The sequence below is a fragment of the Rhipicephalus microplus genome, chromosome X, assembly GCF_043290135.1.
Source record: "Rhipicephalus microplus isolate Deutch F79 chromosome X, USDA_Rmic, whole genome shotgun sequence".
Lineage (NCBI taxonomy): Eukaryota > Metazoa > Arthropoda > Arachnida > Ixodida > Ixodidae > Rhipicephalus > Rhipicephalus microplus.
In genome coordinates this window covers 17,983,101-18,010,244 of record NC_134710.1, presented here as the reverse complement: position 1 = coordinate 18,010,244, position 27,144 = coordinate 17,983,101, and positions in this window count along the sequence as shown.

Genomic DNA, 27,144 nt, shown 5'->3' with positions numbered 1-27,144 from the left:
GACTTGGTGTCGCTTTCACCATTTTTTTTTGCCTTCTGAATCGGCATGGAAGATAGTGCTGCTTGCGATCATTGTGGCAGCGATGAAACGATAGAGCCATTCTGTGTCACCACATGCCCTCGCTAAAGCGTGCACAGACTGCCGCTAGCTGCTGCGTTAGCCCGCCTTGACGACAGACCCTTGCCAGAACAGTCAGTGCACGAATGCCGATGCGACCTAGCCTTCTTCGCACAGAAAATCAGTCAAGGCCTCTTTGAACTTTTTGCGTGGTAGTGGCCTATTGAATAGGCTATAGCACCCCCGCTTTTGTTTTTTTCGCCCGTGTACTTTTCTCTTTTCTTCTCTTCTTTCGTTCTCTTTCCCTTTAGTGCAAGGTATGCAAACTGGATGCTACAATTGATTAACCTCCAAGCCATTTTCATAATTTATTCTCCCTCTCTCTCTCTTTTGAAACCCACCCTGAAGTAGCTTGCCCTCTCAGTGGTCTTTCTATAATGATTTCTCAAGACGACTTTAAAGCTATTGTGATTCATGCTATGATGTGCTTCACAATCTCGTTACTACTGGCGACGCTGTTTTGAGGTTGCATTCCCTTATGAAAAAATTTAAAGTACTTTTATGAACAGGCTAATGTCATTTGATATCACAATCTTTAAACTGTCTAATGTCAGTTTAATGCGCTTTCCTAATGCGTACCCAACGTGAGTCAAGTAGTAATTGGCCACCGTTAGTCTATACAGTTATGACATTAAAGTTTCTGATGACTATAGTCTAGCGTAAGTCTATACAAGCCCGACATGAGAGTTTCTGACGACCATTGGCTAGCGTTAGTCTATAGAGTCCTGACATCTGAGTTTCTGATGGCCGTTGTCTAGTAAAGTGCTATCGAGCATATGCATTAGGTTGACATCAAACATGGCGTTGTAGACTAAGGTCCTATGCCATCAACAGAACATTTGCTGAAAAGCATAGCAATAAATCGCTTCATTATTAATACGAAAGTGTGCGCACAAATTACAGGATTGTAAAGGAAATACCATCAGACCACTTGCACCAACGAACAGATCGTAGTTTTTTACACGTCAGAATCTTTCGAAGCCGATAAATAATGCTGCAAGTATATAGTGCCTGCAGTTGGAAACACGCATTACATTATCAAGCAATTCAGTTCCGATAGGACAATAAATAGAGCTAGTTCGTCCTTGTTTACAATTCTTGCGAAAGTCCTGTTTTATAAGTACAAACAAACAAAGAAACACCAAATGGGACATTTCCAGGAATAACTGCATTTGTATTCAATTTTCGACTTTGCACTGATGATAGGGTATTTTGTAGCACTGTCGTAGTGGCACCACTGCTGTATTTAAAACCTGCAAGAGAGAACATAAAAACTTAGAAGGCACTGAAGCATACATTTTAGCGCAGTACATGAATAGACATTACAATTGATGACTTATGCTTATTTTGAATAGTGCTTATTTGAATACATTTATCAATTATATTAAATAACTCCTCTGGATTCAATGTCGAACCACATAGCCTTGACTTCATGCTGCGTTGAAAAAAAAAACAAACTAACCACTATACATCAGTTCAGAGGGCTGCCGATTGATCAGTAATTGGAGAGAAGCCAGCTATCACGAACAGAGGAATCAGCTGAGTCAGCTTCCATAAGGCAATATTGCAGAATAACCTCCTTTCACGATTCCAATGGCACCCAATGTATGACTATGGCATGCAACAGTGGGTCTATATTCCGCAACTTTGTTTTACACAAAGCTTCCACATTAAAATCCCTCTTCTTTAACTGAGAACTATTGAGGGCTCATGCTCAGAGGTGCAAAGTCATAGGTGTGTGCAGGGTTTTCCTACACTTGGGTGGCAGGGAGGTTCACCATGGCACTCCTCCTTACTTAGTTAAGTAAGCTTCCAATTTTGTAGCCCCCGTCTTAGTTAACAAGTTGGGGGAGAGGGGGGCTGCCCCCACTCTTATGTTGACGCCTATGTGCCAGATGAAATTGAGCAACAAACAGGCACAAGAAATGTAGAGCTACGTCTAGGTGATACAGCTACACAACTCTAGTGAAAACAATTAAAAAGTTGTGCTTTTTGTAACCTACAGTATATTACGCAGGTATGCATGTTGTAACATGTTACAGGTTGTTTCTACACATCTTTTACAAGCAACAGATTGGAGGAAACAAGCAAAACATTTTTGTACCCTTGGTTATTTTTGCATATTATTCAATAGCTAAAAATACATTATTTAGGTACCTTGAAGAGGTGACAAAAGCTTTATAAAAAAGGAAATATTTTTACCTAGCTCCATGCTTTAGAGTGCGCAGTTTCCCATGTTCACTAGCCAGTATTGCAAATTATGAAATTAATCGCTGGTCATTAATAAGCACAAGAGTCTACACTGGGGTGTGTTGGCATTTACTGAACGTCTTGATAGGACAAGGATACGAACTCTTTCTGAAGAAAACTTTCAACAGCAGAAAAAACTTGCACAATCAAAAGGGCGACAACACGAGCTCGCACTACTTTGTGTCCTCTCCCTTTTTCTGTTGATATTTAGCCATACCTTACAAAAGTTTCTAGGCGATGAATTACCAACCCGACCCAACACTTGCGTTACTCAAGTATTTAAGGAAATAGCACATCACAGTGTTGAACTCATGACTATTTTAGACCATGCAGATGCCCAAAATATTGCCTGAACCCTTACGTCACAAAGATAATACAATTTATAGTGTACGTAGGAGCTCAGCGAGGAAACAAAATGTACACCCAGGAGTGAACAGCATCATGAGCTAAGACGCCGACTCAGAAAGAATAATGGATGCATGTCACACCTGTCCCGTTTATTAGGGAGGCGATCGCCGGGCTAATTCCAAGGGCCGAAGTATTGGCCCCCCGAACCGCACCACGAAAGCGTGGTGCGGTTCGGGGGGCCAATACTTCGGCCCTTGGAATTAGCCCGGCGATCGCCTCCCTAATAAACGGGACAGGTGTGACAATTAATCTGGCGTCCGCGAAACAGGACCTTTTGGTGCACAGTGTGTCCAAAGTAGTGAGAAAGAGCCTCGAGTTGTTGATACTGCTATCGGAACGATTTTGTGTGTTGTTCAGTGTTCTCGTTAACGAGTGCAGGGGAGTGTTCCGATAGACTGATTTAGGCAGATACTTTTTGCACGCGGCAAGGTCTTATTTGTGAGATACAATGGATCTCGAAAAGTTAGTTGCTCTTGGTGAGAAGATGGGTCTTTCTGGCGCCGAACTACGGAAGTGGGTAAGCCAGAAGGAGAAAGAGGCGGTGGAGAGAGAGAGGTTGGCAGCGGAGAGAGCCAAGGAAGAAAAAGCAGCTGAGTTGGAACGAGAGAGGTTGGCAGCTGAAAGGGCGAAGGAAGAAAGAGAGCAACAATTGAAGTTGGAGTTAGAGAGAGAAAAGCTTGCAGCTGAAAGGGCGAAAGAAGAAAGAGAGCATCAATTGAAGCTGGAGCTGGAGAGAGAGAAGTTGGCAGCCGAAACGGCGAGAGAAGAAAGAGAAGCGAAGGAGCGACAGCTGAAGGAAGAAAGAGAAGCGAGGGAGCGACAGCTGAAAGAAGAAAGAGAAGCGGAGATGGCTGAAAGGGAACGGCAGCGGCAGCACGAGATGGAACTCGAGCGGCTCCGTTTGCAACAGCGAAGTGAAACTCCCGTCCAAGCTAGAGTTGAAAGCAGTGAACGGGAAGATCATGGCTTCCGCTTGAACCCGAGCAAGCTGCTCGTAGCGTTTGATGAAAGGAAGGACGACCTTGACGCGTACCTTCACCGATTTGAGACGATTGCAAGGAGCCAGAATTGGCCGGAACATCAATGGGCAACTGCCTTGAGTACCTGCTTGAGTGGCGAAGCGCTCAGTGTGTACGGCAGGCTGACGCCGACCCATGCAGCCAACTATGCCAAGGTGAAAGCTGCTTTGCTGAAGCGATTTAGATTTACTGTAGAAGGATTCCGGGACAGATTTCGGACAGGAAAACCAGCTGATGGTGAGACGGCTACGCAGTATGCCGCCCGACTTTGCCATTATTTCGACAGATGGATTGAACTTTCAGGGACAGCGCAGGAGTACGATGAACTTAGAGAGCTCCTAATTAGAGAACAATTTCTTACTAGTTGCCACCCAAGCCTGTCGCTGTATTTGAAAGAGAGGAAGGCTGAGTCACTTGAAGGAATGCTTGAATTGGCTGATCAATTCTTGGAAGCGCAAGGTGGAACTAATTTGGCCAAAGTCAAGAAGGAGTGTCCCGACTATTCGAAGAAATTGGCTCCCGAAGAAAAGAAGCGTGCACCAGAGAGCATTCAGCGATGTTTTCTGTGCAACCGAGTGGGTCATCGCGCGAAAAACTGTCGAACGATCTTTACGAGCCCTACGGTTGTAAAATGTTTCAAGTGTGGTCAGACTGGGCACAAAGCAGATGCATGTCGGAACGGAGTGAGTCAAACTCATCAGGTATCCTGTGTGCAAGCAGCACCGAAATCTGATAATAATGCCGTCACTGATGGATTCGTAGAGTTGAAGAATGGGGAGAAAATTCCTATTGTGGGTGCTGTAATGTCAAAACAGCCAACCGGTGTTACGAAAGGAATGCCAACGCTGCCTGGAAAAGTTGCGGGCAAAAAGATTACGGTGTTAAGAGATACCGGCAGTTCCACTGTTATCGTGCGGAGAAATTTGGTACGGGAAAGTGAGTTGACAGGCAGAACGAAACCGGTTTGCCTAATTGACCGTACAGTTCGGCTGCTTCCCGAAGCAGAAATTGAGGTTGAAACCCCGTACTTCAGCGGGAAGGTTACTGCTTTATGCATGACGACCCCCTGTATGACCTTGTCATCGGAAACATCGACGGGGCGCGAGGACCAAGTGATCCAGAATGTTTGGGAGAAGACCCGAAGATAGAGCCCTCGCCAACACAGCGGCCGCGAGATACAGCGGAGGAGCATCCCGTGACGGATCTCACTAGAGCCCAAGGTGAAGCTGCGGCGCAAGAGACAGCGAAGGAGAAGACGATCGTGTCGAATCAGTTCATGGGCCGAGCAACCGGACTTACGTCGGCACGACCTCAACCGACCGACAGTGTAAAGGAGACGGAGTTGGCCAGCCGGGAAAAATGTAGAGGCATGATCAAGCGGGTAAATAAACAGACAGGACCCGTCGAATGTAATGACGCGTTAACGGTGTCGGAAGAGACAACGATGGCTGAGACGACGCCTCAGATATCGTCGTTGGAAAGGGCTCGCCGAAAAGGAACGTGGACACACAAGAAGAGATCGAGCGAGCACCGCAAAAAGGGGCGCAAGCGCTGCTCGAAGTACTCAGGATAAGTGCTGAAGTCAAATCAGAATGGGTTTGGAAGTGCTGAGTGACATATGTTGTGTTAATGTTCTGGTTGTCCTGTGTCACAAGTGTCGAAGTGTTGTGCTGTGATGTGATGTATAGTATTGGACCATTGTTGTAATGCGAGAACTTTGTACATTTGTATTATTGGGAATTTGTGATGGAGTGTTGTACTCATGTGCCTGTGGTTATATTTCATGTGCTGTGTAATTGAATTACAATGTACAATTGTATTAAGTGATCTATTGTGACGGTGAAGTGTCATGAGCGACGGATGGTGTTACAGTCTGTAAGATGGTGTGGTGACTGTTCGCGCTCGTTTGTGTGGTTTTGAATATTATGAGATAATATTCTTAAAGTGGGGGGCAGTGTCACAGAAGGAGCGCTAAAAAAGGGCGCGACGCCAAATTCTTGCGATAACGCGCGAAAGAGACGCCGCGAGGTCAAAAGAAAAAAAAAGGAAAGAAAAAGAAAACCAACGGCCAAGGCTCCCCGTGCGCGCGCTCTCCCCGCAGAAGCGTGGCTTCATCGACGAACCTCCTCACCCCACATCGGCGGCCGAGATAGCCCGCGATGTTTCTAGAACGAAGGAGGCGTGGCCACGCCGAGTTGACTCATCCGATGCGGAGGGCAGTCGAACCGTCTCGCGCCTCTCCCCAGCCTTCGCTGCGCATCGCGCCGACGAAATGAGGAGAACTTTCTGGAAGGTGGCGCGGAAGGTATTTAATCGAGCGGCCGAGACGAGAAAGCAGGAGGAGACGGAAGTGAGCGCCAGAGCGCGTAGGGATTCCGCCGTGTAGTCGGCGAAGGTTTTGGTCCGTAGGGACGAAGCCGGAGATGAAGAGGATTTCCACCTGAGGGGTGAAGGCTCGGGCTACAGGCAAGAGCGTGTGTTTACTACTATCGAGCGAAGACGCGAGGCAACAGCTGCGGGTGTGAAGCCGACGTGTTCTGGCGAAGAAGTTGAAGTTTGAAGAGTGGTCAATTGAAGACGGGAGGTTTCCTGGAAGAGAAACTTCGAGGGCTGCGGAACGACAACAACGCTGGACTTTGAGTGAGTGATTCTCGGAAGAGTATCATCTCGACTTTGGTTCCAAGAACTTTGGACTGAATAGGTTTTCTATCTCATTAGTCTTTAAGTGTCTTGGTTGTTCAATGCATGCGACTGCATTGTAGTGCGTATTGTTGTCCGTGTCCGTTGTTTCAAGTGTGGCTGATTGTATTGTGTAGTACGTTGATTGATTGGTTTGATTGGTGACATATTGTATGCAACTATTGTGGAGTGTGCATTTTTGTGTATTATTTTCGATCTGCCATTATTGAGAATATAATTTGTTTGTTTATCAACTCTCGGCTCTGTCTTGTTCTTTGGGCCACAGCCGGCGTCCGCTGGCGCACCAATAAGGACCACTTCTAAATTGTCCACGCTTTCGTGGTGCGGTTCGGGGGGCCGATACTTCGGCTCTGTGACATGTCCCGTTTATTAGGGAGGCGATCGCCGGGCTAATTCCAAGAGCCGAAGTATCGGCCCCCCGAACCGCACCACGAAAGCGTGGACAATTTAGAAGTGGTCCTTTTTGGTGCGCCAGCGGACGCCAGCTGTGGCCCAAAGAACAAGTCAGAGCCGAGAGTTGATAAACAAACAAATTATATTCTCAGTAATGGCAGATCGAAAACAATACATAAAAATGCACACTCCACAATAGTTGCATACAATATGTCACCAATCAAACCAATCAATCAACGTACTACACAATACAATCAGCCACACTTGAAACAACGGACACGGAAAACAATACGCACTACAATGCAATCGCATGCATTGAACAACCAAGACACTTAAGGACTAAAGAGATAGAAAACCTATTCAGTCCAAAGTCCTTGGAACAAAAGTCTGAATGATACTCTTCCGAGAATCACTCACTCAAAGTCCAGCGTTGTTGTCGTTCCGTAGCTCTCGAAGTTTCTCTTCCAGGAAACCTCGCGTCCTCAATTGGCCACTCTTCAAACTTCAACTTCTTCGCCGGAAATCCGTCGGCTTCCCACACGCAGCTGTTGCCCGCGTCTTCACTCGATAGCGGTAAACCCACGCTCTTGCCTGTAGCTCGAGCCGTCCCTACGGACCAAAACTTCGCCGACTACATGGCGGAATCTCTACGCACTCTGGCGCTCACTTCCGTCTCCTCCTGTTCTGTCACTACGGGCAGAACCTTCGCCGACTACACGGCGGAATTCCTACGCGCTCCGGCGCTAACTTTCCGTCTTCTCCTGTTCTGTCGTCTCGGCTGCTCGATTAAATACGTTCCGCGCCACCTTCCAGAACGTTCTCCTCATTTCGTCGGCGCGACGCGCAGCGAAGGCTGGGGAGAGGCACGAGACGGTTCGACTGCCCTCCCCGGAGGATGATTCACTCGGTCTGACCACGCCTCCATCGTTCTAGAAAAATCGCGGCCTTGCTGGGCCGCCGATGTGGGGTGAGGAGGATCGTCTGCGAAGCCGTGCTTCTGCGGGGAGAGCGCGCGCCCGGGAGCCTTGGATGTTTGCTTTCTTTTTTTTCTTTTTACCTCGCGGCGTTTCTGCCGCCCGTTGTCGCAAGGATTTGGCGGCGCGCTCTTTTTTAGCGCTCGTTCTGTGACACTGCCCCCCACTTTAAGAATATTATCTCATAATATTCAAACCACACAAACGAGCGCGAACAGTCACCACACACTCTCACAGACTGTAACACAATCCGTCGCTCGTGACACGTCACATTCACAATATATCACGCAATACAATCTTACATTGTAGTTCAATTCCACAACACATGAAATATAACCACAGGCACATGAGTACAACACTCCACCACAAATTCCCAACTATACAAATGTACAAAGTTCATTCATTGCAACATTTGTACAATACATCACATCACATCACCGGAACAAACATTTTGATTCGCTCGACACTGGATAACACAATAACAACACAGCCTATTACATTCACTACTGTCAGACCCTTCCAAAACGTTCAAACTCGGCTAAGGTAGTCGGCACCAACGTTCTCGCTTCCCTTGATGTGTTCGACTCGGAACTGATACTCTTGCAGAAGCAAGCTCCACCTCAACACTCTGCTGTTGAGCTGTTTAGCCTGTTTTATGTATTGGAGAGGCTGGTGGTCAGTTTGGACCAAGAAAGGAACTCCGTAGAGATAAATATTAAACTTCTGTATCCCCCACACCAGGGCTAGACATTCTCTTTCGATGGTGCTGTAGGATGATTCCCGGGGAAGTAGTTTGCGACTGGCGTAGGCTATGGGATGAAGGGTCCCTTCGTGTGACTGCAAGAGCACAGCCCCAAGGCTGGTGTCGGAAGCGTCGGTGCGGAGGATGAATTCCTTGGTTAAGTCTGGGAGGCGGAGCACGGGAGGGTTCGAGATACATTCCTTGAGTTTCGCAAATGCTTTCTCGTGTGTCGTCGTCCATTTTACTAAGTTGCTTTCACCCTTCTTGATCAGTTCTGTGAGAGGGGCGCTGATCTCGGCATAATTTGGAATGAACTCCCGGTAATAGCTGGTCAACCCGAGAAAAGCGCGTACCTGTCGCTTCGTTTTTGGGGCGGGTGCAGCTTGGATTTTGTCAAGAGTCTTTCCCAGTGGAGCAAGCATGTTTTGTCCAATGTGATGACCCAGGAAATCAATCTCATTCATTCCCAACTCACACTTGCTCGGTCTCACGGTCAACCCGGCAGCCTGAATTCGAGCGAAGAGTTGTCTGAGAGTGGATAGGTGTTCCTCCCAGGTCGTGCTTGTTATGAGTACGTCGTCGTAGTAATGTTCAACGCCCGGGATTCCCTCAGTGACTAGTCGCATCAGCCGGGCGAACACGGCGGGTGCCGTTTTGATCCCGAAAGGCATGTAGCAAAACTGGTAGAGACCGGATTTTGTCGAAAACGCAGTTTTAGGTCTCGACTGCTGGGAGAGTGGGATTTGCCAGTAGCCCTTAACAAAATCTAACTTAGAGAAGTATCTTTTGTTTGTGGCACTGGCAAAAACGGCATCTGCCCTAGGCATGGGCTCTGCATCTGCTATCATGAGGTTGTTCAGGCGCCGGAAATCGACTACAAACCGCTTGGTTTTGTCTGGTTTGTCCACAAGCAACACTGGGGAATTATAGGGCGATTTCGAGACTTCAATTATGCCCAGTGTTTTCATTTGCTGTACCTCGGCCTCGATGTCTTTAGTCGAAGCAAAAGGTAACGGGTACTGTTTGACGTGGACTGGGGACTCCGTCACTGTCTCGAGGTGGCACTCCACCCAATCTGTCTTGCCCGGGACATTCGAAAATATTTTAGAGTGCACTTTCATGGTTTTCTCCAACTCCTCCTTTTGTGGGTCCGTCAAACTTGGGCAGATCTTGACGTCAGTAATCCCTTCTGTCTGCATGAACTCCGGCACCGGTAGTTCCTGTTCATCTCCATTGTCAGAATATAATTTGTTTGTTTATCAACTCTCGGCTCTGACTTGTTCTTTGGGCCACAGCCGGCGTCCGCTGGCGCACCAAAAAGGACCACTTCTAAATTGTCCACGCTTTCGTGGTGCGGTTCGGGGGGCCGATACTTCGGCTCTTGGAATTAGCCCGGCGATCGCCTCCCTAATAAACGGGACAGGTGTGACAATTAATCAGAATAATTGTCACACATGTCCCGTTTATTAGGGAGGCGATCGCCGGGCTAATTCCAAGAGCCGAAGTATCGGCCCCCCGAACCGCACCACGAAAGCGTGGACAATTTAGAAGTGGTCCTTATTGGTGCGCCAGCGGACGCCGGCTGTGGCCCAAAGAACAAGACAGAGCCGAGAGTTGATAAACAAACAAATTATATTCTCAATAATGGCAGATCGAAAATAATACACTAAAATGCACACTCCACAATAGTTGCATACAATATGTCACCAATCAAACCAATCAATCAACGTACTACACAATACAATCAGCCACACTTGAAACAACGGACACGGACAACAATACGCACTACAATGCAGTCGCATGCATTGAACAACCAAGACACTTAAAGACTAATGAGATAGAAAACCTATTCAGTCCAAAGTTCTTGGAACCAAAGTCGAGATGATACTCTTCCGAGAATCACTCACTCAAAGTCCAGCGTTGTTGTCGTTCCGCAGCCCTCGAAGTTTCTCTTCCAGGAAACCTCCCGTCTTCAATTGACCACTCTTCAAACTTCAACTTCTTCGCCGGAACACGTCGGCTTCACACCCGCAGCTGTTGCCTCGCGTCTTTGCTCGATAGCAGTAAACACACGCTCTTGCCTGTAGCCCGAGCCTTCACCCCTCAGGTGGAAATCCTCTTCATCTCCGGCTTCGTCCCTACGGACCAAAACCTTCGCCGACTACACGGCGGAATCCCTACGCGCTCTGGCGCTCACTTCCGTCTCCTCCAGCTTTCTCGTCTCGGCCGCTCGATTAAATACCTTCCGCGCCACCTTCCAGAAAGTTCTCCTCATTTCGTCGGCGCGATGCGCAGCGAAGGCTGGGGAGAGGCGCGAGACGGTTCGACTGCCCTCCGCGTCGGATGAGTCAACTCGGCGTGGCCACGCCTCCTTCGTTCTAGAAACATCGCGGGCTATCTCGGCCGCCGATGTGGGGTGAGGAGGTTCGTCGATGAAGCCACGCTTCTGCGGGGAGAGCGCGCGCACGGGGAGCCTTGGCCGTTGGTTTTCTTTTTCTTTCCTTTTTTTTCTTTTGACCTCGCGGCGTCTCTTTCGCGCGTTATCGCAAGAATTTGGCATCGCGCCCTTTTTTAGCGCTCGTTCTGTGACAATGCACCAGTCCATGTTTTTTCTTGCACTCTTGTTTCCTACCAAGTACGTACCAACATACCCAGTATGGTCGGCATATATGTACAGCACTCACGGATTAAAACAGGACATTGGTAGCGCGTGGCCGCCAATGCATGTGCCGATGCTCGCGGGTGCTCGCGGAACCAGGATGTTGCACTGTTGTATAGAGTGGGGGTGAAAACAGCTAAAGAGCAGGCTTACTCCTTCCGGTCGCTAAAGAGTTGGCATTTAGTTCACAAAGTGCACACTGCCAGCGTGGCGCTGCAAGGCTCGGGCTTTTTTGCATGCATGCAGCCCGAATCGATGGGGACTGTGCGTACCATTAATATTGTGGCGCTAGCAGACAACGCTCTCGATCGGCGCCCTTTGACGATGGGGCACGTAGGCTGTGCAAGTAAGTAATTGGATAGCGCTAAGATGTTGCGCCTGAAATGCGCTCGTTGACATAATAAATAGCTGCACAAAAGCATAAAAAGTTTTTCAAGCTTTTTGTCACAACGGGAAAGAAAAGCACCAGCCTCGGGCCTGTTTTCGTGCAGCAATAAAACAATAACTAAGTACTTTGTTGTCTCGCCCCAAGCAGTAAATAGCGTGGCTATTTTGCGTGGCAAGCATTTGTAGAGCTGTCGGCCACAGAAGCACGAGCGAGCTTCTCACATTTTCATTCAACAATAGGCCGCAGTTTGCCCTGACAACACTAATAAATGATAATATTTCCATGTTGCATGAAGGAAAGCATGCCGCACATTTTCTTTCTTTTCAAGACAGAAACCACGAAGTAAACTTTTCATGCCTTTGTGCAGATGTTTATCACGTCTACAAACGCACACAAGGTGCAATCTACTAAATGAATCCTGCGTCTTACTTGCGCAGCATGCGTACTGCATTGCCTAAGCACGCAGAACGAGAGGGTCGTCTGCTGGCGTGGCAATAAAAGTGGTGCGCAGTGGTGCCCGCGAGCCGGCCAGCGCCCATTTGAGATCGAAGAATACCTGTCGAACACCAGCCGTGGACCATCCCGTTTCAACCGTTCGCCGTCGCCCTACCCGTACCAATCCCCCAACCGTGGCAGCAATGCTGACTTCGCCCGTGGAAGGTCCCCCAGCCCACGAGGGGGAAACTAAAAGCAGCAACTTCTGGAGGTGAAGTTGCACAACGGCGAGAAAATGAAAACCCTCCAACGACGCAAGACCGTAATTCACGACATACCCTCATCCCGACGACCCGACGACACCCTGACGAGACCCCCGAAAACGACGACAGCTACGCTGCGCGACGCGTACCCGAAATGACGAAGCCTGACGCTGAGAAGACGACGATGACGACGCATAGTGCCCGACCATCAACACGCGCAAGCCGCGAAACGACGCCCAGACGCACCCGAAATTCGAAGAAAGCGGCATCCGACGTCCAGTTGTCCATCGACGGCCTTGACGTATAGTCGCCCTCATCGACACGGGAGCCGACTACTCGGTCATGAGCGGGTCATTCGCGTCCAAGCTAAAGAAAGTTACGACCAGATGGGACGGTCCGCACATACGCACAGCAGGAGGCCACCTCGTGACCCTAAGTGGAATCTGCACCATAGACGGCACTACAACCCTTCGAAGTTCGTCATTTTGCCTAACTGCTCCCGCGACGTAATTCTCGGAATGGACTTTTTGACGGACAATGGCGCAATAATTGATCTGCAGACCAGGTCGATAACGTTTTCTTCCGATCACTCCACGGCGCCGCAGCCGAACCTCGGACACCGTGCTGCTGTAAGGATCGCCGACGATCACGTCACCCTGCCACCCCGCGCAAGCTTGATGATCGCCGTCTATTGTGAAGGTGCTGCTCCTGACGTCGACGCTATCGTGGAGACTGACCAAAGGTTGCTTCTAGACCGCGGTGTGTCTGTCGCAAGAGGCATTGCGCGGTTTAAGCAACGCAGATCCCACGTTTTGGTCACCAATTTCACCGAGGATTACCAGCATCTAATCAAGGGCGCTGCGATTGCGTTCCTCCAAAAAACGCAAGAAGCGAGTCAAGTGATCGCGGTCGCCACCTTTGAACGCGCACGCGCAGATGCTTCCAGGCTGCCACATCCTTTCGACGTGAACCCGGCGCTGTCGCAAGAAAATTGGGACAGATTACTGGAGTTGCTCCGTCGCTACAGCGAGTGTTTTTTCTCGAACTCGAAGTTACGTCAGACACCTTTGGCGAAGCACCGGATAATAACCGAAGATGGAGCCCGACCTACCAGACAGTCACCGTACAGCGTTTCTTCACACGAGCGCGAAGCCATCCGGACTCAAGTAGATGACATGCTCAGCGAAGACATAATACAGCCATCGAAAAGTCCGTGGGCTGCACCGGTTGTACTCGTGAAGAAAAAAGATGGCACTTTAGGATTCTGCGTTGACTACCGGAGACTAAACAAAATCACCAAAAAGGACGTGTACCCCCTGCCACGAATCGACGACGCCCTCGACCACCTCTGCCACGCCAAGTACTTCTCATCCATGGATCTGAAGACCGGCTACTGGCAAATTGAAGTGGACGAGAGAGACCGAGAGAAGACTGCATTTTGTAACCCCGGACGGTCTATACGAGTTCAAGGTGATGCCGTTTGGGCTGTGCACGGCGCCCGCAACGTTTCAGAGAGTCATGGACACTGTGCTAGCAGGCCTGAAGTGGCTCACTTGCCTCGTATACCTCGACGACGTTGTCGTATTCGCCCGGACTTTCGACGAACACCTCACAAGGTTGGAATCTGTACTCGAGGCCATTCGTACGTCGGGGTTAACGCTAAAGCCTGAGAAGTGCCGTTTCGCGTACGAGGAACTCAAGTTCTTGGGTCACGTCGTGGATGCCGCGGGAGTCCTACCTGACCCGGCAAAAACATCAGCCATTGCGAACTTCCCAAGGCCGAAAGATAAGAAGGGTGTGCGAAGGTTTCTCGGACTGTGCGCATACGACCGGCGCTTCGTCGCAAACTTCGAACGCATTGCAGAGCCACTCACGCGCCCGACGAAAGAAAGCACCCCTTTCAGCTGGGAAAACGACCAAGAAAAGGCATTCTGCGAGCTGCAGCAACGCCTGCAAAACCCGCCCGTGCTCGCTCATTTCGACGAAAACGCCGAAACGGAAATGCACACGGACGCCAGTGATATCGGTTTGGGTGCCGTCCTCGTCTAAAAGCAAAGCGGTTACGAAAAGGTAATCGCCTATGCAAGCCGTGGTCTGTCGAAGGAGGAGAGAAACTACTCTGCCTCCGAGAAAGAGTGCCTGGCTATCATATGGGCCATTTCAAAATTTCGCCCATACGTCTATGGTAGACCGTTTAAGGTTGTGACAGAAAATCATGCGCTGTGTTGGCTCGCCAATTTGAAGGACCCCTCTGGCCGTCTTGGGCGGTGGAGCTTGCGCCTGCAAGAGTTCGACGTTACAATATTCTACAAATCCGGCAGGAAACACTCCAACGCCGACTGCCTGTCCCGCGCCCCCGTCGACCCACCACCACAGGACTCCGATGAAGACAGCGCGTTCTTCGGAGTCGTGACAGAGAGCGACCTAGCCGTCCAGCAGCGTGCCGACCCTGACCTCCGCGCCATGATCGACTACCTCGAAGACGCAACGTCGCCATGCCTAGGGCGTTCAAGCGCAACTTACCAGCATTCAGCCTCAAAAACTCCATCCTAGTGAAAAAGAATTTCCACCCCGGAACGAGTACGAATTATCTACTTGTCATCCCCGCAGACCTTCGTGACGAAATTTTGGAAGCGTGCCACGACGACCCGTCTTCCGGACATCTGGGAACAGCTCGCACGATTACAAAAATCAAGGCGAAATACTTATGGCCCCGCCTTACATCCGATGTCAACCACTACGTCCGGAGCTGCCGTGACTGCCAGCGACAAAAAACACCACCGACAAGACCCGCCGGACTTCTGCAGCCGATCGCCGTCCCAACGAGGCCCTTCCAACAGATCAAAATGGACCTTCTGGGCCCGTTCCCTACATCCCGATCCGCGAAGAAATGGATTGTCGTAGCGACAGACTACATGACGCGCTACGCAGAGACCACCGCTCTTCCTAGGGGAACTGCACAAGAAGTTGCAAAGTTCTTTATTAACCAAATTGTGCTGCGACATGGAGCCCCTGAGGTCCTAATCACGGACCGTGGAACGACCTTCACTGCGGAGCTCATGCAAGGAATCTTACGCTACAGCAACACAGATCACCGAAGAACGACGGCGTACCACCCCCAAACGAACGGACGAACGGAACGGCTGAATAAGACAATCGTGGATATGCTGTCTATGTACGTCGACGTTGAACATAAGACGTGGGACGAAGTCCTCCCGTACGTCACGTTTGCTAACAACACGGCTATCCAAGAAACCACGCAGATGACACCGTTCGAGCTATTCTACGGAAGACGGCTGACTACGACGCTCAACGCCATGCTTCCGCACGTAGAAGACGGCGACCTCAACGCCGACGTCCAAGGATACCTCCAACGTGCGGAGGAAGCCCGCCAGCTCGCTCGAGTTCGTATAACGGACCAGCAACTGGTGGATGCCGGACGCTACAATCTCCGACGCCGAGACGCCGAGTACCATCCGGGAGATCGTGTGTGGGTTTGGACTCCCATTCGACGACGTGGACTCAGTGAGAAACTTCTACGACGCTATATCGGACCCTACCGGATTCTATGACGTGTTGGCGAACTAACGTACGAAGTGATCCCCGATGGTGACTCCCGTACATCACGACGACGCACGCGGCCCGAAGTCGTCCATGTGGTTCGCTTAAAACCTTTCTACGGACGATGACGAACTTTTATTTTAATTTGTTTGGACTGTCCCTTATGTTAGCATCGGGTCGATGCACTCTTACAGGGGGAGGGTAATGCCGCGAACCATGCATTGGGTTTGTTTATTTGTGTTTTGTTTTTTCGGCCTGGCTGCGCCAGCCTGTGCTATCACTGTTTTCACAGCGTTTCGAACAAACGCTATCACAGCGTTTCGAACAAACGCTATCGAACAGCGCTTCGAGCGTTCCGAACGAACAGCGTTTCGAACAAACGCTATCACAGCGTTCTCGATACAATTCGACTATTCGAGAAACCCTCGCGCCGAGGGATATAAATTCCCGCTGTTACGAGCCGCGTCGGTGGCCGCAGCGGACCCAGTAGGTAGCGTGGAGCTGGGTGGTGGTCGTCATTCCGCAGGCCACGGGGACGTTCAGAACTCTCGAGAGCTGAAGCAGAGGGACAGGCGTAAAGGAAAATTTAACAAGACGTTTATTTGCAACATGTTGGACAGTAACGTCCGAACGACGACTCTTCTCGCGACACTCTCCTGTTTTCTTCTGGTGGGCTGCTCCCCTGCCTCGCCGTGCAGTTCCGTAGGTATAGGCGGAATGTCTCTTCGGGGAACCAATTACTCATGGAGAGCACAACACAAGTGTCCCTTCACACACGTGGCAGATGCACGTGGCACACGCGCGGGGACTCGGAAGCGACCACGCAGGAGAAATTCCCGGCAGTCCCTCCTGTAGCACACAACCGGCCTTCCGCACATTCCAGAGGGGCCCGCCCGTAGCCACTGCCTCGCAGGCAAAGCACACAGCCGAGACAAACAGAGCCGGTGCAGGTGACAACCCGTCCCCACAGAGAATGTCCAAGATGACGGGAAGGCACGCTTGGGGCCATCCGGCCCAAGGACTTCGTTACTGCTTTGTAACAGCTTCCCCGGCGGCCGGCCGAGACCTCGACGTACGAAGGTCATCCACCTTTGTGGGGAGAGGTCGATGAAGACAATGCTGGTGTGCTGAAGTCGTGGACACCTTGATGCGGCTCTGCTGCAATCCTCTGGCACCCTGGTGATCTGCAGCCTCTGGTAGCGTCGTCCAAAATTGGAGAAAGGCTCCCGCTCTGCTGGCCAACATTCCTTCTCGAAAGACAGCACATGTGTCCACCACGCGAGAAACACAACTGCCAAGCAGGCAAGCGCCCATACTCTCTTCCTGAGACCCACCAGGCTTTTAATTAATCCAAAACGACCTGTTCTTCATTACAATAGCAGCAGCAATTCTAACAACCCAACCTGGAATAGGCTGCTCAAATTCACAAACACGTGTCGTGATAAAGCACAAATACAAAAAAAGCAATTCTAAACCTGTCACACACACACAAAAAATAGGAACCTAAATACCCAAGCCAGATTACCTGACGCCGTCAAGATCCCTAGAAACAATGACTTAAGCCGTCAGCGTTGCCATTCAATTTGCCTCTCTTGCAACGAATTTCGAAAGAGTATTGTTGCAGTAGCAAGCTCCAGCGAAGTAGCCGGCCGTTCTTAGGCGACATCGTTTGCAACCACGTAAGGGGACAGTGGTCCGTCTCGATAATAAACTCTGCTCCCGCGAGATAGCATGCGAGCTTCTGAACCGCCCATACAACACAGGCGCATTCTTTCTCTGAAGCGCTATAGGCTTCCTCCCTTACAGTTAGTTTGCGGCTTGCATATAGCACGGGATGTTCCTCTCTTGCGTCGTTTCTCTGACACAATACTACGCCCATGCCGCGGTCACTTGCATCGCACTGAACCACGAAGGGTCTAGCGTAGTCGGGGGCTTGAAGTACAGGTTGGCTCATGAGCGCATTTTTCAGCGCTAAGAATGCCCTCGCTTTCTTCTCATCCCACTCCAGAATTTGAGGTTCGGTTTTTCTAAGAGCGTCAGTAAGCGGGCTGGCCAGCTCTGAATAACGGGGAATGTAATGCTGGTAGTACCGTGCCAATACTAGGAACGACCTCACATCTGTCTTTGTCCGGGGCTGCGGAAAATTATTAACTGCCGCCACTTTGACATCGGAAGGTCTGTGGTGGCCTTGCCCTACTATGTGACCCAGGTAAGTAACCTCTGCTCGGCCAAGTTGGCACTTCCGAGCCTTCACGGTCAGACCTGCTTCGCGGAAACGTTGAAGCACTGCTCGCAAGTGGGTGAGATGTTCGGACCATGACCCTGAAAATACTGCTACATCATCCAGATAAGGCAGGGCAAACCCCTCTAAACCCCGCAATACCTTGTCCATGAGAGCCGAGAAACAGTAGGGGGCATTCTTTAAGCCGAAGCTCAACACCTTAGGGCGGTATGTTCCTATGGGAGAAATAAACGCCGCATATCTGCTGGCCCTTTCGGTCAAAGGCACCTGCCAATAACCCCGAACGAGGTCGAAGGTAGAGATGTACTTAGCACTGCTTACTGCCTCAATTCTTTCCTCTATATTTGGTATATGGGGTAGGCCTGATCCTTCGTTATGTGATTTAACCTCCGGTAATCAACGCATGGTCGTGGATCTTTCCCAGGAACCTCCACTAATATAAGCGGAGAGGTATAATCGCTTTCACAAGCTTCAATCACATCGAGCTCGAGCATTCTTTTAATCTCGGTCTCAATAATGGCACTCTGACGCGGCGACACTCGATACGCCTTTGACCGCACGAGCTGAGTGGCCGTAAGCTCTATGTCATGCACTACCAAATTTGTTCGGCCTGGTTTCTCCGAGAACATGTCCTCATATTCTATCAGGAGGCTTTCTAGGTCACGCTTCTCGTTAGCTGTGAGCTCAGCTACCTCAACCATGGCCTTGAGCGTTTGACCAGCGTTATCCTCCTTTCTTTGCGCTCCCGAAAAGGGGAAATCTAGTGGTGGCTCTTCGGGCACGTTTACCGCCATGTTTACGACAACCTCTCTCTCTCTCGATACGGTTTAGCAGATTGCTGTGGTAGATCTGCTGCGTCTTACGTCTACCTGGCATCCTTACCAGATAGTTTGTGTCGGACAGCCTTTGAACGACTTCCGCCGGACCTTCTCGTTGGACATCTAGCTTATTCATTGGTGAAGGTTTCAGCCGCATCACTTGATCTCCAGCTTCAAACCGGCGTGATCTTGCCGACTTGTCGTAGTAGCGTTTGGCCCGAGCCTGTGCCTTGCTCATCTCATCCCCTGCCAGCTCCTGTGCTCTATGCAACCTTTCTAGCAGAGTTAGCACATATTCAACCACCGTAGGGTCCTCCGCTCGCCCTTCCCATGACTCCCGAAGAATACGGAGTGGGGATCGCAGAGAGCGACCGTAGACCAAATCTGCCGGGGTAAATCCAGTGGCTTCATGAGGTGCAGTCCTGAGCGCAAACATGGTTGCTGGCAAGCACACATCCCAGTCGACTTTGCGCTCGAAACAGAGTGCTCGAAGGACGCGTTTCATTACCGAATATAACTTTTCTACTGGGTTTGACTGGGGATGATACACCGAGCTGTGGATTAATCGGATTCCACATTTCTCTAAGAAAGTTGTAGTCAGTGCACTCGTAAAAACGGTCCCTTGATCGGACTGTATTTCAGCGGGAAAACCAACGCGTGCGAAAATAGACAACAGCGCGTTTACCACTTCTACCGAGCTCAGTTCCTTTAAAGGCACTGCCTCAGGAAACTTGGTCGCGGGACAAATTACTGTTAAGTCATGACGGTAACCGGATGTTGTTGTTGGAAGAGGCCCTACTGTGTCGATCACGAGTCGTCGAAAGGGCTCAGTGATCACTGGCACAAGCTTCATTGGGGCACGAACCTTATCCCCTGGTTTTCCTACACGCTGACAGGTGTCGCAGGTTCTGACAAAATTCTCTATTTCCCGGAAACAACCCGGCCAATAGTATTCCTGCAGCAGGCGATCCTTCGTTTTTTTTGACCCCCAAGTGACCCGACCATGAGCTACCGTGAGCTAAGTGTAAAAGATCACGGCGGTAACGTTCCGGTACCACCAACTGATCAAACTGCACCCGTCTGCGATCTAGATACTTACGATAAAGTATCCCGGCCCTGTTCTGATACATCACGTTTTTCATTTAAATACCCTCATTAGTCTGACTCCTTATATTTTGAAGAGTGGGGTCTGCTCTTTGCTGCTTTATAAGGGACGATCGATCCACTCTCAGCAAAGTCTGCAGGCTACTAGATGCAGGAGTAATCATTTCCTCACACACACTTCCAGATTCAAGAGGGTCTTCCTCGTTTTCATCTGCGCCTTCATCGCTCACTTGATCAGGGCTTGTTGTGATCGTGTCTACCGTGTTCGTGGACTCTCCATCTCCAGCTTTCTCGGTGATTCTCGAGGTAACATCGAGCGGTGCGGCTCTAGTAGCGAGTTCTCGCGCCTTTGAGCGAGTGAGCGCGCACACAACCCCATCCCCGTACGCTAGGTTCTTCTGTCCTAGTAACCAATCGGATCTGTTTGAAAACAAGTATGCATACTGCTTTGGCAAATAAGCAGATACTTCTAGTGGCTAAGGTACTCGGCTGCTGACCCGCAGGTCGCGGGTTCAAATCCCGGCAGCGGCGGCTGCATTTCCGATGGAGGCGGAAATGTCGAGGCCCGTGTGCTCAGATTTGGGTGCACGTTAAAGAACCCCAGGTGGTCAAAATTTCCGGAGCCCTCCACTACGGCGTCTCTCATAATCATATGGTGGTTTTGGGACGTTAAACCCCACAAATCAAATAAGCAGATACTGCAGCCTGTGTGTGCATTGCGCCAAAGGGGCCCTCGATGCATACCTTAGCAATCGGAAGGCATACGCTTGAAGGCTCCGCTGCTTGTTTAATCCAAGCGCACTCTCCTGTGAAATGTTCAGCTTCAACATGCGAGGGATGGACCACGTCCATTGTCGCTGCCGAATCCCGCAGCACGCGACACTCTTTTCCATTTACTATCAGCTCTCTGATATATGGCTACAGCAGTCGCATGTTTTCACCCTCGCTGTCGACTGAGAAGCAAACAACTTTTGGACTCTTGCAGACGGGCGCCATGTGACCTGGCTTGTGGCATTTATAGCACACAAGTGGTCGCCTCTTTTCAAACGCACTGTTTTGGTGCTCTTCCTCAACCGTGGTCTCATTACTTACCTCCCGTTGCTTTTCGGGACCAGTGTTGCGCTCTCGATTCTCTTGGACTGAATGTCCCCTCCACCCAGTTGCCTTTTTGATTTGGCCCTACCACTGGGGGATTTCTCTTCTATCAAGCGCGCGGCGCGAAACAAAATCCTCCGCTAGCTCCGCGGCCCTCGACACAGTGGTTACCTCCTCCCTGTCTTGCACCCAGAGTCTAACGTCTTGGGGCAAACGACGGTAAAACTGCTCGAGTCCGAAACACTCCACGATTTTCTCTTTATGCTCGAACGCCTTAGCCTCTTTGAGCCACTCCCTCATATTAGACATTAACTTGTATGCGAAATCAGCATACGACTCGTCTTTCTGCTTTACGGCGTTCCGGAATTTCTGCCTGAATGCTTCTGCTGACAATCGATATTTCTTTAGCAGGCTCGACTTAACTTGGTCGTAATCATGTGCTTCCTCTTTTGTCAAGCGGGCAATTACCTCAGCAGCCTCACAGGGTAGTAGGGTAAGCAAGCACTGCGGCCACATCGTTTTGGTAACACGCGCCTTCTCGCATGTGCGCTCGAAATTTACCAAGAACAGACCCATGTCCTCTCCGGAGCGGTAACGTTGCATTAGGTCTTTCATCCTGAACGACTTCCGTTCTACTCCGCTAGACGCTTCGCTACCTTCACTACTACCTCGAGCCTTGAGCAGCTCGATTTCAAGGCGCTTCATCTCAAGATCCCTTTCTGCTGCTTCGCGTATGAGCCTCTCATTTCTCTCTTTCTCTTCAGCTTTACGCCTTTCATGTTCGTCTATCAGCTCTAGACACTCTGAGAGCTCGTCGTCGTCTGCGTTAAGGTTCTCAATAGCCTCGATAATCTCTGGCTTTCTCATTTGTTCACGAACATCCAAACCCAAACTTTTAGCTAACTCTAGCAAAAGCGGTTTTTTCAGTGCCTTCAGATTCATGGTTGCTACAAGTGCTGCTAACTTCACTACTACTAGGACGCTACATTCCCCTGCACAGGTCAACGTAGAGTAGTTATCCAAATTTACCACCTTTCTTACAAAACTCTAGATAAAGCCTCGTAAAATCTCAGTGAAGAAAAGTCAAGCACTCACCGCACTCTGCAGCCATGATCTCAGCGGAGACGATTCCGATGCTGGCCCGAGCTTGTTGCGACTTGGCGTGAGCAGAATCCCGTCGCTGCCATCCAGTTGTTACGAGCCGCGTCGGTGGCCGCAGCGGACCCAGTAGGTAGCGTGGAGCTGGGTGGTGGTCGTCATTCCGCAGGCCGCGGGGACGTTCAGAACTCTCGAGAGCTGAAGCAGAGGGACAGGCGTAAAGGAAAACTTAACAAGACGTTTATTTGCAACATGTTAGACAGTAACGTCCGAACGACGACTCTCCTCGCGACACTCTCCTGTTTTCTTCTGGCGGGCTGCTCCCCTGCCTCGCCGTGCAGTTCCGTAGATATAGGCGGAATGTCTCTTCGGGGAACCAATTACTCATGGAGAGCACAACACAAGTGTCCCTTCACACACGTGGCAGATGCACGTGGCACACGCGCGGGGACTCGGAAGCGACCACGCAGGAGAAATTCACGGCAGTCCCTCCTGTAGCACACAACCCGCCTTCCGCACATTCCAGAGGGGCCCACCCGTAGCCACTGCCCCGCAGGCAAAGCGCACAGCTGAGACAAACAGAGCCGGTGCAGGTGACAACCCGCCCCCACACAGAATGTCCAAGATGACGGGAAGGCACGCTTGGGGCCATCCGGCCCAAGGACTTCGTTACTGCTTTGTAACACCGCACAGCCGATGCCGCGACATTCGATCGCCGACGCTCACTTGCGTGCCCGTCGTTTTGCCGGCCGCTGCTTCGCCGCCTGTGTATTCTTTCAGTTGTTAGGGGAGCACAGGTTCGCTCCAATAAACTTGTTTTCCTTATAGACAACTGTGTCGTCCTTTGCTGCGTGACAATATAGCTAACAAAAGTTTACACAAATATTGCAACAAAGGGTGTCATGTGTTAGCTTAATTAACTAAATTGAATTACCAAATTCTTCTACTAACACTCGATATCAACATATGTTCAATGTAGCGGTAGGAGTGTACTATTAGTTTCAGCACATAATGTAGATTACTGAAATACGTATACTTCAAGTTAGCTCTCTTAAAATATTTATGAGGAAGCTGGGGTGGAATTCCAACCAGAGAGATATTACATAAATTTCTGCCACAAGGATTAGGAGTGCAGCCACGAAAACATTCGTGCGTGCTTGACAGGGTTGTGCGTTTTTCTATCTACGTGCCCAGTCGTGTGATTGTTTTGCGCGTAAAAACGCACCAACTATCGAGTTGGGTGAACGTGAACTGCTCTCGTGACACCTTTATGTTTAAAAGCAGACACTTTTACAGGGCGACAAGGGATCAAAGGATAATCACGTGCAGTAAACAGCCAAGGAATGACAGCACGACAAGATGCTTGCATGACCGAACGATAGATCACGTAGCGCAACGCGAATCTAAAACATGCAATCAACGCACACAGCGACAGTTTCTTACGGTGATATAAAATAAGCCACCTCAAAACATACCTGCCTATTGGGTCTCTGGTTTGTCATCCCCGTCGTGCCAACAAGCCACCCGGGCCATCGCTTCCTGCATACCATTTGTCACGCAATGAAGTAACCCAGCTACGTAGTTCAGCGACTTTCTCCAACTTACCGAAGTTTTGGCATAGGCTGTGCACTCTTCAGTCGCCCGTCAAAAAGCTCACGCTCTCGCATAACATGCTGCTTGTCACACCAGGGGTCGAGCAGTGTCTTCGGAAGCACACTCGACATTGAATCACGTGAACAACACGAGTAATCGATAAATGGAGGAAGAAATCACTTTTCAGAGCGAACACGAAGGTGCGCGCCCAATGTGGATGTTTGGAGCAGGCAACGTACGGCGACTCTTCGTCCGCCACTCGATCAAAGCAGCAGAACTTCCCGACACGCGGAAACTATCCCGTAGGCGAATTCCAAAGAAGGATCAGTATACAATATCTATCAACATGGCAATTATGTAACCGCGGACTTGCTGCGTGAATATGGTGGTGAGCCCGCACTACAACGAGGCCTGTTGCAACTGCTGACTTACAAGCTTAACCAAAATAAGTGTGCAGGTGGCAGCACTAACAAGTCACTATATAAATATTTTGAAACAACAATCAAGTGTATTCATAACTTCTCAAGCCAAATGAAGCCTTCTTAATTATTATTTTGCAATATGCATAGTTATGCAGTTGTTTGTATTTTGTTTTGCATAACAAAAAAGAAGGTTTCAGAACTCATTTCAACAGCAATGGCCATCTTTCTCTGCAACACAATGCCAATAAGTACAGATTTCAATCTCAAAGGCAATGCTTTTGCAGCAGCGGCTATGAATGAATGGCATGCATTCCTGCTCTACAGAGAAGAAAGGTATCTGACCGGGTGTCCATTCATTTACGTCTCTACGCAGTGGTGTTCTGTACACTGTACATTCGCTGTTGGTGTTGGTGCGCTGTTCTGTACATTCTAGTACACTGTAGCTAGGGGTTGGCACACCGAGTCCGTTACCCCTTTCTGCCCTCCCCCCTCCCCGCGCCTTTCGGGCAATGTTTTTTTTTTTGGCGTGGTATACATAGAGCAAAATGACTACTTGCCTGCTTCCCCGCCCCCCCCCCCCCCCCCCCGCCTTTCCCCGAGATGAACGAGGGATTCCTTTCTTTACCCTCCTTTGTTTTTTTGTTTTTTTATCTACGCCACTGTCTCTACGCTACAGCTAACGTTGTGACAGCAAAACAGTGGCGGGGTGAGACGCACGAATGCGCATTAAAACTTCTCTCTCCCTATCCACCACGCCTTCGCTCTCCACCACCTACTGGTGGCGGGGAGGGGGGAGAGCGGCACACATTTGGCAGCAGCCGCTCCCAGTCATATTTTTGTTGTAAAAGTATGACTGATATTTAAAAACGCTTTCATATGCTCACTACAACGATGCGATGAGTTTATCTCCTGTGCTGCCCTCGGTATCCAGTGAGCCCCACCGTGGTGGTCTAGAGGCTAAGGTACTCAGCTGCAAACCGGCAGGTCGCGGGATCAAATCCCGGCTGCGGCGGCTTCATTTTCTATGGAGGCGGAAATGTTGTAGGCCCGTGTGCTCAGATTTGGTTAAAGAACCCCAGGTGGTCGAAATTTCCGGAGCCCTCCACTACGGCGTCTCTCGTAATCATAACGCGGTTTTGGGACGTTAAACCCCTCAAATCAATCAATCATCGGTGTCCACTGATCGGCTAATGTAACCATCCCCCTCCATGCAAATGGCAAATTGGCACATCTATGCAACTGTTTGGGGTACCGCTTCAGCGTAAGTGATTGACGCTATGCTTGTTACGGTTGTAAATACATATTCAAAATTTATGCGCGCAAGGTGGTGGAAAGCACCCCTGAATGCCCCAGTAAAGTTTGCCTCCACATCGCGCTTCTGGCACGAATATCTCATAATAATAATAATAATAATAATAATAATAATAATAATAATAATAATAATAATAATAATAATAATAATAATAATAATAATAATAATAATAATAATAATAATAATAATAATAATAATAATAATAATAATAATAACAATAATAATAATAATAATAATAATAATAATAATAATAATAATAATAATAATAATAATAATAATAATAATAATAACAATAATATAATGGTTCTTGTTGTTTTTAGATGCACAAGTACAACTTTATAATTGTTTCTGGGCACGCTACATGAATAAGTAAATAATAAATCATTGATTACTAATGAAATGGCAAGCCTTGAATGCCTCATTAAAAGTAAAATTTGACCGCTGGCAGTGTCTGGAATCCTGCAATGTAGGGAACGATAGATGCATGCAAAAAGTAATCACCACGAGATGACGTGTCATTATAGCATCACATGATAAAGTCATTACATCGCACACAATCCCATCATAGCTTGTTCAAAAGCTGGCTGGCTGATTGGCTACGCAAAACGGTGTCATTACCCGTGGAGGCAATGCATAATCACATTAGTTGCAGAAAGTTTTCGAAGGGTGGCTGGATGAACACATCAACTGATTGGAAAAAATAAAGAGATGGCTGTCGCCTTCGAGTTGTCCTACGTGAATTAATGCATAAGAGACCCTGGATTATTATTATTATTATTATTATTATTATTATTATTATTATTATTATTATTATTATTATTATTGCTCTTACGGTCTAGCTGGTTTACACTTAAGCTTGTCTACGAAGACATTCCCTTCATGTCGATGTTATATTTACTGAAACATGGTCGAAAAATCTATGGGAATACAATCTGTTTAGTGTTTTAGATTTCCGAAAGACAACATGTACGTGAATGTCGTGACCAGCAAGTAATTGAATTAGACTTAGGTGCACGTTAAGAAATCACAGATCGTCGAAATTTCTTAAGCACTCCACTACAGCGTTCTTCATTATCATATAGTGGTTTTGCGATCTAGAATTCCCGCGATTATTACATTTAGTAGTAAGAAATTGAGTTTTTGTTGGCTCTAAAAGATTAACGAAATTTTTTTTTCATTGTGATGTGTTTTGACATTAGGACACGCACTGGAAAGTCTGCGTACTTTGATCATCAGAAATCCTGGTGCATGTTGTCATCTGAGTCTCTATTGCACACCTAATGCTAAAAGACATTAGGCTTTGCAGGTTTAATGTCAATCTAGTGACTCATTAGGTGTGCATTAGCTGCACATTAGACTCAAAATTCATTTTTATAAGGGTTGCCATCCGTGCAAAGTACTCGTTTAGTGAGAAGAACAATTGTCTAACGGTTTTCATATGCTAGCGCCACAAGATGTTGTTCTACTCGCCGTACATATAGTTCGACGGCGGCAACCTCCCCAATTGACAGATTTATTTGCGTTTGTGCCCTTTCCACTTTGTTACCAGGG